Source organism: Neophocaena asiaeorientalis, unplaced genomic scaffold (assembly GCF_003031525.2).
Source record: "Neophocaena asiaeorientalis asiaeorientalis breed wild unplaced genomic scaffold, Neophocaena_asiaeorientalis_V1.1 scaffold91, whole genome shotgun sequence".
Classification (NCBI taxonomy): domain Eukaryota; kingdom Metazoa; phylum Chordata; class Mammalia; order Artiodactyla; family Phocoenidae; genus Neophocaena; species Neophocaena asiaeorientalis.
In genome coordinates this window covers 11,640,261-11,654,314 of record NW_020173198.1, presented here as the reverse complement: position 1 = coordinate 11,654,314, position 14,054 = coordinate 11,640,261, and the positions used below count along the sequence as shown (strand labels likewise).

Sequence of the window (14,054 nt, the reverse complement as noted above, 5' to 3'; positions counted from 1 at the left end):
AACTTATTTATAAAACAGAAATAGACGCACAAACATAGAAAACAAACTTATGGTTACCAAAGGGGAAAGGGGTGGGAAGGGATAAACTAGGATTTGGGGATTAACAGATACACACTACTATATATAAAACAGATAACCAACAAGGACCTATTGTATAGCACAGGGAACTATATTCAGTATCTTGTAATAACCTATAATGGAAGAGAATCTGAAAAAGATATATATAAAATTAATCACTTTGCTATATACCTGAAACTAACATAACATTGTAAACCAAATATACTTCAATAAAAATAATAAGAAGAAAATAAAAGACAGAAATTGAAAGATGTGACCCAACTGGAACGCATGTATTTCTGGCGGGAATGTACAATGGCACCACATCACCTGGTCCTCGGCCCCTATCCCGTGTGTCCTCCACGCATTCAATTCACAGGTTCATATAACCTGCTTGGCCTCATCAAGCCTGCTCTAAAACCCTGAATTTATGAGATAAAGCAATGATAGGGGGCTGTGGCCGCTGGCTCTGGCCCTGGGTTCTAAACTGTCCGTCACCGACAATGCAGTCGCAGGGATAGCTAAGTGAGCTATTTGAGTAGCTAAGTGAGCCTTCTTCAGGCAAAGTCTTGATTTAGGCTATCAGAGAAAAGCCTGCTGTCAGCACCTCAGGCAACCTAAATATCCAAGCCTGAGGGGGCTTTTTTCCCTCCTCTGCAAGAAAATTAATTTCTCCAAGTACTCTTTAAAGCAGTTCTCAAAGTGAGGGCCCGGACTAGCAGCACCAGCACAGCCTGGGAGGTTGTAAGAAAGGCAGAACCTCAGCCCCGCCGCAGGGTCCACCTGCATCTTCCCAAGATGTTCAGGTTCAAGTGCCGAGCGTGCTAGGCCACAACCAAGACTCCATGGAGCTAACGCAGGTGAAAGCCCTTCACACACTGTGAAGTGCTGTTAAAATGGATGCAGCCCTTGCTGCGGAGGGGCGGGGAGGCGGGGAGGCGGGCAGCAAGCAGGGGTGAAGGTGTTGAGGGCGGCCCCAACAGAGGAGTTGGTGGCCGCAGAAGTCCTGCCTGGAAGGAGACAGTGTCTCCAAGACACCTTCATTTTCTCAAGCAACCTCAACTGTGGTTAATCACTTTTAGACCCACTGCATTTCAGTGGGGTTCGGGTGAATCATTTCAGAGGAGTGAGGGAGTAAAAAGGCTTGAAGGTTTCTAGGACCCTCAGCAAGCCTTTCTGAAAACCTGATAAAAACTGTGGCATCCCTTTCCCAGAAACACACACATTTTACATACACTTTTGGTGAATTCACAGATTTCTTAGTCTTGAGTGCAGTGGGCACCAGATTAAAAATCTCGGGGAAGGGCTTATCCAGGAAGTTCAGCACCAGGACTCTGCTGGCACCATAGCTGGAAGGCACTGGCCAAGGAGGTTCTCCAGAACCACATGGAGGACCACACTGAAAGGAATCGCATGTTAATTTCCTCTACAATACTTTTTGAAGACCTACCTGTGCAGGTACCTCTCTAAGACGCTGGGGTCAGGACAGACAGATCCTCCAGCCAGGTGTCCAAGATTTGTGGCTTCTCAGGGCTCCTTACACCTGTGAGAGAAGTAGGATCAGACCTGTGTTCTCTACTTTAGGGCTCACAGAAGGTCACAGGGCCAGCCTCCCTCAGGACACCCCAGACCCTGCATACCTCAGGCATCCCACCTGCCCATCAAGATACAGATGCACCTCTATCATTTAATCCCCTCCCTCCCCTCAGAAGACAAAGCTGAAAAAAGCACCTGTTAGAATCTCATTTCCATTCCACCTGCCAGTTAGTTCTGGGCTCAGCTCACATGTGATGTTCTCTCATTTTCTAATTTCTTTTCACTTTTTATAAACCCTATCACTTCTGCACAATAATTCCAACAACTCAGTGAACACCAAAAAATGGAGGGGGACAATGGAATCAATTTTATCATCAACCATTCAAAGGCAATGCTCAGTAATACATTTTAATTCTGAAAATGTTCAATTTTTTTTTTTTTTTAAATTAAAGAGCTGCAGTGAGATTTGCACATAGATCTCAAGCACTCCGGGAGCAGTATCTCAGAGTTCCTGTCTGAGGGTAAATGCCAGGGCCTTTTCCAGTCACCTGCCCAAACCGTGACATTTAAAGCAACTTGGTGAACACAACTTCCTGGCATGTATAGGTTTCCCATTTGCCTATACACCTGCACAGTGGGCTGTGGACATTCTTAATTTATGTCTCCTTATACCCTGCGAGCATCACTGGTACCAGGCGGCAAAGGTGCATGTAGCAGAATGTTCTGTGCAGCTAAAAAGCTGCAGACAACCCAAGGCCTTACTCCCAGAAATTGATTAAATCAACTGTGATAGATAGAGAGCCATTGGATGGGAAACCGTGCAGCTATTAAAGAGAATAAGGTATCCCATCCATGCATTATATTATAGCATATAATGCAGTATATATAATTTACGATGCAATATTGTAATAGTACACATCACATTAATGTATAAGAGAAAGTGTTAATTTTAAAAATAATATATGCTATCACTTATCGTGATTATAAAATGTACTACAAGCCACTGTATTAGTTAACACATCCATACATTAATTAATGGAGAATCAAAGTGCACTTTAAAGTCAGTCCATTTGAATAAAAATAAAAGGGCACGTTTGAATACATAAATGTGAATATGCGTATCAATTGTCCAGAGCATTGGGACTCAGCCTTTCCCGCGCAGCGGCATCACCTGGAGGAGAGCCTGTTAAAGCCCAGATTGCCCGGCTCCCCCAGCAGGTCTAATTGGGCAGGTCTGGGGTGAGCTAGAGAAGTTGCATTTCTAACCAGCTCCCAAGTGATGCTGCTGGCCCCGGGGCCAGGCACACACCCAGGGCTCAACCGCGGCAATCTGGGGTAAGAGGAGCTTTGGGGCTTTTTATTTCAGAAAACTTACACATTCATTCAACAACCCTCGTTGAGCGTCAGCTCCATGCAGGGCAGCCGTGGACCGCCCGAGGGGTCGGGCTAGTAAAGGAACCACAGCCTTTTCCTCCGCCTCCTGGGTGCCTCACCCTAGAGGGGAAACTGAGGCCCCGAGACCGGTTGTCCAAAGTCGCGGAGTCTCTCTGGTGGAGCTGGGATTCGAACCTCAGGCTCTGAAATGCCTGCGAGCGTCCTGAGCGCTCCCGAGCTCCAAACGAGTTCCTCCCGCCGAGCCTGTGGGGACTCTGGGGGCTCCGGAGACGAAGTCCTCGGCCCCACTCGGACACGAAGGGGCGGACAGACTTCCTTCCCCGCTCTGCTGCCGTGAGTGTGCTGCGAGCGGCCGGCGCGCGCTCGCCATTCTAACGCAGGCGCGGTGGCCAAGTGGTAAGGCGTCGGTCTCGTAAACCGAAGATCACGGGTTCGAACCCCGTCCGTGCCTAGCATTCTCATTTCCCTAGAGGGGGCCACTTTTTAGGGGTGTGACCACTTTTCGAGAGTAATCATCGACGTTCTACCCTTTCCGCATCCCGTATTAATCAATAGATCTTCGCCTCTGGGTGCCGACGGAGCCAACTGTTTTCACTCAGTTTAGATTCAGGCTCTCTCCGGCCCGCGCAGGTCAAAGTCCGGGTGGTCCGGCCTCATGCACTGCTGTGCCGCCAACCTGCCCCGCGGGGCGTTTGGCTCCCTGCAGACAGCGCCCCCTGCATTCCCCGGACGCCTCGTCCTGTGCGGGATGGAGGAGGGCTCCGGGTGGGCGGGGGTCTTAAACTCCGAGGCCCCGGAGGTCACGTGAAAACCGTGGCCCGAGCAATGATTTTAGCGCAGAAAAACCTACAGCGGATGGCTCTTGGTTCAAGAGCCACTAAGCATTTTTCTGAACATTTAAGTCCAATTGTTTCCACACTAATGAGAGAACCGCCGTTGCCTGACACTGAGCCCACACCCAGAGTCAGCTGGTGTCTGGCTTGCTATTTTTAAAAGGAAATCCATTGTAGGCACTGCGTTAGAGAGGAAATCCTGCCCAGACTTGGAGCTGGTCCGACATGAAAATCTAAAGCTCTCTCCTCTCTCTCTCGGAGCCTCCGTTTGCCCCCCAGTAAAATGGATCTCTGGTCAGCGCTGGCGTTTGTAAAGCAGCTGCCGAGAGACTGGCTGTAGAGGCGGCTTCAGTAAACGGAGCTACCGTCGTATGGCACCCGTTTTCTCTGCATCACCACGGGGCTGCTCGAATGCATTTAAAGATGTTATGCAATTACCTCAACCTCCAAGAGCTGGCATATTGTATGATCTGGAAACCAGCTTGACCTAAATTGGGGAAACCTGTATCAGCGCGAGATTCCTACTGGAAGAAAGCATTAATGGAACTCTCGGTGTGTGCCTAGTGGAGCTGGAGTCTGGGGCAACCTCGGTGAACAAGGGCGGGTTCACTCAGAGAGAGGGGGAGATGGATGCGAAGGGGATCGGAGAGCCTGGCAGGAGCGGCGGGGGGTAAGAGTCCTCCTCTGCAGCAGAGCGCTCACACTTGTGAGCAGTTCATCAGCATCCCCTCGAGGCGTAGTTAAAATGCCGAGCGCCCAGAGCGTCTGCGTTCTGTTAGTTTGCGGTGGGGCTTGACATTTGCATTTCTAACAAGCTCCCAGGTGATGCTGACGGTGTTAGTTCCGGGACCACCCATTGCGAACCATTCCGCTAAAGAGAGCTGTATTCTAAAGCCACATTCTAAACCCAGGAGCACGTGTGTATGCGTGTACACAAACATGTGAGTTAATGCCTATAAAAACAGTGAACACCAGTTCTTCTCACACTTCAGCCTGAGGATCAGGTTAAAATTTAGGTCTGACTGTGTGTCTGAGGCGGAGCCGAAAAATCTGCATTTCTCATTGGTGTTTTAGTGATGCTGATGTCGCTGGTCCTACACCTCACTGAGTATGGGGGGGAGGGGGGAAGAAGGATGCACACAAAAATAATGTAACGGAGCAGGACCCTATGGGGCCCTCCCGGGGTAGCCTTCTCCCACATCCTCTGCTTTAGCTCCTCTCTGAAGTACCTAGATAAGTGTTTGATGTGAAAGTGTTTCACAGATGTGAAAAACCCCACCAAATGGAACTTATTAACTACTTGATGACCGTGAGCATGTAGCCCCCAGGCCTCCTGGAGCCTAAGGACTAGTAAAGTTAACTCCTGTGCCACTGCCCTGTCACCTCACCATCAACCAATCAGAGACCCGTACAGGAGCTGGTCCCGTACCCTGCGGCCCCCTTCCCTCACTTGGCCTTTAAAAATGCTTTGCTGAAACCCTTCAGGGAGTTTGGGGGTTTGGGGGACACGAGCCACCTGTCTCCTTGCATGGCCCTGCGATAAACCTTTCTCTGCTCTAAACTCGGATGTTTCTGTTTGTTTGGCCTCATTGTACATCTGGCTCATGAACTTGGGGTTGCTAACAATAACACTTGCCTCTCTGGAGGGAAGTAGGATGGGGTAGCTGTTGAAAGGATTCCTTCACTTCTTACCCTGTGAACTTTCACATTGTTTGGATTTTCTACCAGATGATTGTATTACGTGTGTAATTTTTTTCCCCCAGAATCACCTCCAAAACCCACGAAGGCAAAAAGAACCTATTAGAACACAGGCAAATTATAACGATCCAGAATTAAGTCATAAAAATGCTTGAGTGTCCTCTGCTCTCCATTGGAGTGTTTCGTCGTTTCTTTTTAAGTGACACAGAAGTACACTTACGTTCCTCCCTATTAAAAATATCCCCAAATAGTCCTCCCCATTAAAAATAAAAAGACCACACTGCCCCCGACAGGCGGGCCAGTATCTGTGGAGCTGGTTAGTTGTCCACACAGATTTTCCTGTCCTTCCCTCCAGAAGATGAAGCAACACTCCTCTGGGACGCCATCCCAAGAAAGAGCCCATTCTCATCCACCCCCACCGCTGCCCACACCCCACCCCACCCTACACAGGGTGCTCCTCTCTCTGCCCCAGGTGAAGAATGGACTTCAGAAAATTTATATAAGGTACTGTAGGTTTCCATTTACACACACAACAAAAAATTGCATAAAATATCTAAGGGTATATATTCATGTATGGAGAAGTGCTTGCTGTTTTATTTGTTTTTTTGTTTTTAAGCCTGGAAGATTACACTCGAATCTCAAAACCATCACTGCTGGTTGAAATCTGGGGATGCCACGGAGCTGTAGGACCAATGTGGCACAGGCTGCAGGATCAGAAACTAGTGAGCAAAATTCTGAATTCAGGTCCTGTTTACACTTAGATGGGTAAAGCTGATTGTGTGTCTGAATAAGACGTTTTGTGTTGATTTAAACTGCTTGTGTTCATGAATATATAAAGCCGTGTTTGGATCTCTGTAACTTCTGTATGAATTTCGTGTCTGAAAGTCACCTTGAAATCAGAGGTCTTTGTTCTATAATCACACTCTAGTCTCCCTTAGAAACAGAAAGAGAAGAGAAGGCCCCTGATGCTGGGGTTAGGAGGAAAGACAGACTGAGCCTAGAGGGACCCTCTGAGACCTCACTGTGCAAAGTTGACCACTGGGGAGAAGGTGGATTTGCAGAAGGAGACCAGGGCTTTCTGGGAAAGAAGAAATTAAACTCTTCCAACCCACCTTCCTGTTATCCAAAGTTAGAGAGAACTGTAGGACAGGTCCTGACGGTCAGTGGCAGAAAAAGGTTTAATAGGACTTTTTTTTTTTTGGCTGTGTTGGGTCTTCATTGCTGCACTCAGGCTTTCTCTAGTTATGGTGCGGGGGGCGGGGGGGGCTACTCTTCGTTGTGGTGCATGGGCTTCTTATTGCTGTGGCTTCATCTTGTGGAGCACAGGCTCTAGGCGCACGGGTTTCAGTAGTTGTGCCGCACGGGCTTAGTTGCTCCGCAGCATGTGGGAATCTTCCCGGACCAGGGCTCGAACCTGTGTCCCCTGCATTGGCAGGCAGATTCTTAACCACTGTGCCCCTAATAGGACTTTTGAAGTCAAAGAGGGAGCTACAATCCTAGTGTTAGCAAAGAAGGGCTGTTTGTCAACAGAGGCTGCGCAGGAGAAAACTTCAACTGTGACACCATGTGGCAGCGTGAAGCGAGGGCAGCAGTAGAATTACTTTTCTGCCCCACATCTACAAGAACCAGTGGGAGACATGGACTAGCCACATAACCTCTCTGTGCCTTGGTTTCTCCATAAAATTGAAGTGACACACATTCACTGGCTTCCACTCTCATGGAGTTCATCTGATGACAATATTGTAAACATCCACCAGCCAGGATGGTCTGGTAAATGGAGAGCCATCCCTCATGCCATCATGGGCAGCCATTGAAAGGAATGATCGGGACTTCCCTGGTGGTGCAGTGGTTAAGAATCCGCTTGCCAATGCAGGGGACACGGGTTCGATCCCTGGTCCGGGAAGATCCCACGTGCCGCGGAGCAACTAAGCCCGTGCGCCACAACTGAGACTGTGCTCTAGAGCCAGTGAGCCACAACTACTGATCCCACATGTCACAACTACTGAAGCCCAAGCACCTAGAGCCCGTGCTCTGCAACAAGAAGCCAGCACACCGCAATGAGTAGCCCCCACCCGCCGCAACTAAAGAAAGCCCACGCGCAGCAACGAAGACCCAACGCAGCCAAATAAATTAATTAAATTATCAAAAAAAGAAAGGAATGATTGATTTATTGACCTGAAGGGGTGATAGTGAGATACAGCTAATTGAGAAAAGCTGACATCCTGTTTTTTGGGGTTTGTCTCACAGCTTTACTGAGGTATAACTGATTAACAAAAAATGGCACATATATATATCCAACGTGATGAATTTGGACATATGCATACACCTGGGCTACATCCCCACATTCAAGGTAACAGATATATCCATCACCTTCAAGTTTCCTGCATCCCTTTGCTTTTTTGTGTATGTGATAAGAGCATTTAACATGAGATCTACCCTCTTAACAAATTTGTAAGTATACCATACAGTACCGTTACCTATAGGCACTACGTTGTACAAAACATCTCTAGAACTTATTAATCTTTTTATCTTTTAATTTATTTTTTATTGAAGTATAATTGATTTACTATGTTGTGCTCATTCATCTTGTATAACTAACTCTAACTGATGTCCTGTTTCTGTAAAAATAAATAAGCATAACTACTGTATATAAAATAGGTAAACAGCAAGGACCTACAGTATAGCACAGGGAACTATACTCAACATCTTGTAATAAACCATAATGGAAAAGAATCTGAAAAAGAATATATATATGTGTATGAATCTATACACATATATATATCTGAATCACTTTGCTGTACCCTTGTAGTTAACACAACATTGTAAATTAACTATACGTCAATAAAAAATTTTTTAAACGTATATAAGATGCAATAAATAAATAAGAATATTTATCAATACACGTAGTGGTGTGTGTATTGTTTTTCAGAATGTGAAGGATGCCCATACCCCAGGCAGAAGACTCCACGTCATGCTACTGACAGTGAATACCTCCAGGTGGGGCAAGAGGTGGAGAGGAATTGCAGGAAAAGTTACTAATTGTTTTTCCTAATATTGTGGCATTGGAAAGAAAAACTGTGTTACTTTGGATTCACTATTAACAACAGAAAAAAGAGAAAATGTAAAGAGGAAAGAGATGGCAGACTCTGGACAGCACAGGTGTTAACACAGAGCTGGCACCGCATCCATGAGCTGCCGAGCGTCCAGTGGAAAGGCACGCTCTTGTCCTCCACTCTGACCCTTTCCAAGGGGAGCCTCCCCTCCACTGACCTGGCACGTCTCCCATCTGGGCTGACATCATGTGCTTAGTAAACCTACATTAAAGAATAAAAAATGGGAGGCTTCATAAAGGAGAGAGTGACTTGTAGCCGAGCATAAGCAGAGAACCACATTTCAAAACCAGAAGCGTGTTTCAGGCGTGAGTACCACTTAAAAGAAAATACTGTGGCAGGCCCCTGGAAGCAACAGACGTTGTTTATGTCACATCGACTTGAGTTTTGCTTAGCAAATCACCAGGCTGGCGCGTGACGCACATTTCCTGAGACTGTGTTCCCTTCTGCCCCCGCCCTGCCCTTCTAACTCAGGTGAGCTGAGCTGATTTTTACTTACTGAGGGGTCAAAGAGAACCCCTGAACCTGAGGCCCCGCTGGATGAAAAAATCTGTAATAATTCTTGAAACAGGCCCCATAAGAAAGCCCATATGTCCCTTTGAGGAGTGTTGGTGAATGGACTCTAAGGAACTCATTACCCTTGCCCTCTAAGATTCATGCCCTTGTGTAATCCCTTCCTCTTAAGTGTGGGTGGGGCTGTGACCTGTTTCCAACCAACAGAATTCAGTAGAGGTGGCATGATGTCACATCTCTGATGGTCACATAAGATGGCAATACCCATCTTGCTAGCAGACTCTCTCCTCTTGCTGATGTGATAAAACAAGTGGCGGTGTTAGGGAGGTCCATGTGACAAGGAACAGAGGGCATCATCTAGCGAAAACCAGGAAAAAACTAAGGCCCTCAGTCCAACAGGCTGCAAGGAACTAAAGTTAGGCAACAGCCACACGAATGTGAAAGCCAAGTCCGTCCCTGGGTGCTGTGGACTGAATGTTTGCATCCCCCCCACCCCCACCCCAAATTCATGTATTGAAGCCCTAATCCCCAATGTGATGGAATTTGGAGGTGAGGCCTTTGGGAGGTGATATGGGGTAGATTAGGTCATGAGGGTGGGACCCTTATGGCAGAATTAACCCTTTATCAGAAGCTCTCTCTGGGCTGTGTGAAGACTCAGCGAGAAGGCAGCTGTCTGTAAGCTGCGACGAGAGCCCTCACTAGACACCAAATCTGCCGACAGCTTGAGCCTGGAGTCCCCAGACTCCATAATTTTGAGAAATAAATCTTTGTTGTTTCACCCAGTTTGTAGTATTTTGTAATATTGAACTGACGAGGACACTGGCTGGGCGTTGAGAACTCAGCCCCAGCCAACACTTTAATTGCAGCCTTGCAGAGGACCCAGCTAAGCCATGCCTGGACTCTGACCCAAAAAACTGGGAGATTATGCACGTGTGTTGTCGTAAGCTGCTAAGTTTGTGGTAATACTATTATGCAGGAAGAGTCCGATAGGGAACACCAAAATCTGATCGTCCGAGTCCCCACGCGGTTCATGGTGACATCTACACAGTAGCCCAGCAAGAAACCTGGGAGTCATCCTTGTGTTCATTTTCTCCTCCTGCTGTACCAAGTTCCCTCAGCCTTAACGGCTTAAAAGAGCACAGTTTCTGTACATCAGAGCTCACGTTAGCTTGGCTGGTTACTCTGCTTGGGGGTTTCACAAAATCCAGGTGTTGACCGGATGGGCTACTATCAGGAGGTTTATCCAGGTTGTTGGCCAAATTCACTTTTCTTGCACTTGTAGAACGGAGTCCTCTGTTTCCTTGGCTCTACAGGCCTCTCTGCAGTCAATGCACATAGGGTCCCTACATCTGGGCCAAATCCTTCTCATATTTCAAATCTCTCTGACTTCCCTTTCTGCATCGTTCTCATGTGAGCCAAAGAAAGTTCTCTCCCTTTAGAGCTCGTGGATTTAGATTGGGCCCACCTGGATAATACAGACTCATCACTCTATTTAAACCTTAATTACATCTGCAAAATCCCTTTTGCCATGAAACAACATATAGGTTCCAGGGATTAGGGTGTGGACAATATCTGGAAGACCATTATTCTGCCTACCCCAACACATGACTCACGTCTCCTCCTCATCTGCTCATCTCATTGGTCACTGCCCAAACCTCTCTCCAAACAGTCACCTCCTCTGTGTTGCCTCCCTGTCCCATTTCTCCTTTGATGTCTGGGGTCTGGACTATTGCAGTAGACTCCTAATTGGTCCCCCTTGCTTTCAGCCTCGTTCCTCTTCCAACTCCTCCCACTGTCACCTGACCTCTGTCAAACACAGCAGTGAACATGTCACTTGCATCCTTTGGTCCTTCATGAGAGGCCCACCACCGCCACCAGGATAGATCCCAACTCCTTAGCCTGGCATTCGAGGCCCCGAGCGTCCCTCCTACCATTCTCTCCCTTGCTTTTGCCACACCAGCCTTTGTTATTCCTTCAATTCAGCTTGATTTGTGCCTGTGCATATGCTGTTCCCTCGGCCTACAATGCCCTTCCTCCACCCCATCTTGGAAAACTCCTACTCATGCCTCAAAACCTTGCCTAACTGTTACTAACTATGATTTTGAATCATTCCTCAACCTCTTAGTTGCAGTTAGTTGCTATTTCCTCTGTGCACCACCAGCACCTTGGGTGTATCATTTTGATAGCACCTATCACAAGATGTTACAGTTACTTGCTCACATGCCCATGTATCTCCCAAGAGCCCAGAAGCTGAAAGCCCAAATGCTCACAGGAGCCAGAAAGATCATGTGAACATTGAAGCTGCTTGGGTACAAGACAACAGGGACTAGTGGGGACAGAGGAAAACTTGAGAGGACATGCCAGGTGAAAGGCCACCACAGAAGACCCCATGTAGGGGCTTCCCTGGTGGCACAGTGGTTGGGAGTCCGCCTGCCAATGCAGGGGACACGGGTTCAAGCCCTGGTCTGGGAGGATCCCACATGCCGTGGGGCAGCTGGGCCCGTGCGCCACAACTACTGAGCCTGCATTCTGGAGCCCACGAGCCACAACTACTGAAGCCCGCGTGCCACAACTACTGAAGCCTGCGCGTCTAGAGCCTGTGCTCCACAATGGGAGAGGCCACTGCAATGAGAAGCCCTCGCACCGCAACGAAGAGCGGCCCCCACTCGCTGCAGCTAGAGAAAGCCCGCGCACAGCAACAAAGACCCAACGCAGACAATAAATAAATAAAAGTCCCATGTAGATGAGACCCAGGAATCCTACTCTGAGATGTAAACCGTGGGGAAATTCTCATTGTATCCACCAGGCTGCTCAGAGCAACATTGCTGGGAAGAGCTAAGTGTCCATCAAGGGGAGTGGAAGAATAAACCATGGTGGGTCCACAGGGTGGAATTAAGTTCAGCAGTTCAAATGCATAAACTGTAATTCCATTGCACGAGGCAGATAAAACTCACAAAAAGAGGAGCAAAAAAAGGCAGGCATAGAAAGATGATACACCATGATACCATTTATACAGAATTAACATTATGCAAACAATACCCTGTTTGTTGTTTCTGGCTACTTAGGTAGTAAAAGCATAGAAACATGCCCGAGAGTGATGAAGCCTAGACTCAGGACAGTGTCATCCGCGGGGATGTCAGAAGATGGGCTGAGACAGAGAAAGGGTACACGAGGGTCTTAGTTGAATCTGGATGTGACTTATGTATTAATTCAGCTGGGTGGTAGGCACGCAGGTGTTTGTTAACTTATTTCCCATCCTTTCCAGTTGGCCTGAAATAGCTCATAATTAAAAACAAAAACAAACCAAAAAACAAAGTGGGTCAAGTGTGGTCTAATCCACATCTTACCACTTAGCTCAGAGCCTGGCACAGAGATGAGGGAAATACTGCTTCCACTTTACAGATGGGGTAATTGAGAGAAAGAGAGAGGAGGTACTCACCCTGGGCCCTGGAGGAATTATTGGTGTTGGGTACCGGGCTGGAGAAGCGTGGGCAGACGCAGGAGTGGTTCATCCGTAGGCAGCTTCCGAGAACTCCCCTGGAACCAGCCCTCCCTAGGTCAGATTTACTCTGATTTTTGCAGAACGTGACATTTCGAGGCAATACCCGTCCAATATTGGAAAGGAACTGACCAGCTTTTTTGGCCTCACTAGGCAGCGTGCAGCATCTTAGTTCCCCGACAAGGAATGGAAGCCGCGCCCCCAGAAGTGGAAGCGCAGAGTCCTAACCACTGGACCACCAGGGAAGTCCGTGACCAGACATTTCAACCTTCACTGTGGGCTGCCAGAAGGTATCAGAAGGGATGTGGGGTGGGGAGCACTCCACTAATAACACAGCTCGATGGCTTTGAAAAGACCCCCCCGCCTTTCTCCACAGCCCGCCCATCCCAGTAGGAAGCTGCCTCTGGCCTCTCCCCAGACTCTACATCAACCCAGCCGGGCTGACTCCCGTCTGACCAGCTCCACACTTGTCACACACACCATCTATTCTCTTCCTCAGACTCTGTCTCTTCCCAGTGTGTCTCCAACCTGTCTATGTTCCTTTTGACCCGTCCCCTCACCTATTATCCTGACGGACATACCAGGAAACCTTGCTCCCAAGGCTAAGATAGAATTCTTCTGAGTCTTTGGGGAGAGGCTATGGGTATTGAAAAAATACTACTTTCTTTCTTTTCACAAGGATGACCACTCTCATTGACCTGAACCAGCAACTCTCTGCTCTTCCCAAATCCCCAGTCCAGGACAGCCAGGGTGACCCACCATCCCCATTCGCCTGGGACTGTTACAGTTTTATCACTGAAAGTCCAGTGACCTGGGAAACCCCCCAGTCCTGGGCAAACCAGGATGCTGGGTCTCCCTACTTTCCTTCCTTCCTTCCTTCCAATGGAATTCAGTTTGAATGTCATCTCAGGGACTCTCTTAAGAGGCCTGGGGACAGGCTGCCACAGCTCTCATCACTCCTGTTAGGAATGACCGCCAGCCTCTGACCACCCGGAGAGGCCCTTCTCCTGCTGGACCCCCCAGGCCCCATGGTTTTCCCTGATAAGGCCCCAAGCTCGAGTCTTTCACAGCCCACCTTCTTGATTTCAGCCATACCTTGTACTTCCTGCATTGTATTCCACTAATATTTTTATTTAACTTAACTCACCTGGATAACCTGGACAATTTTATCTCAAAAGGAAAATGTTATCTCACTTCCTCAGATGGAAAAAGAGCACCATCTGCCATAAATGGATGATAATTACTTTAAAATGTGACGAAAACAAAATGATCTTCGTACATTGCATAGCGATACTGCTACAATGAAACGTTCTGAGCCAGAAGCCTGGGCCCCCTTCCAGGGGGCGTAGTAAGTGTTAGGAAGGTGTTAAACACGGAGCAGCAACCAACTGAGATTTTCTCCTTCACAAGCTC

At 47.9% G+C, this 14,054-nt stretch overlaps 1 non-coding gene across 1 annotated transcript; it reads left to right on the top strand.

The window, feature by feature from the left end:
• Window positions 1-3,367: 3,367 nt before the first annotated feature.
• Window positions 3,368-3,439, top strand: TRNAT-CGU (transfer RNA threonine (anticodon CGU)). The gene has a single exon. It is a non-coding gene; the product is annotated as a tRNA-Thr (tRNA).
• Window positions 3,440-14,054: the final 10,615 nt, after the last annotated feature.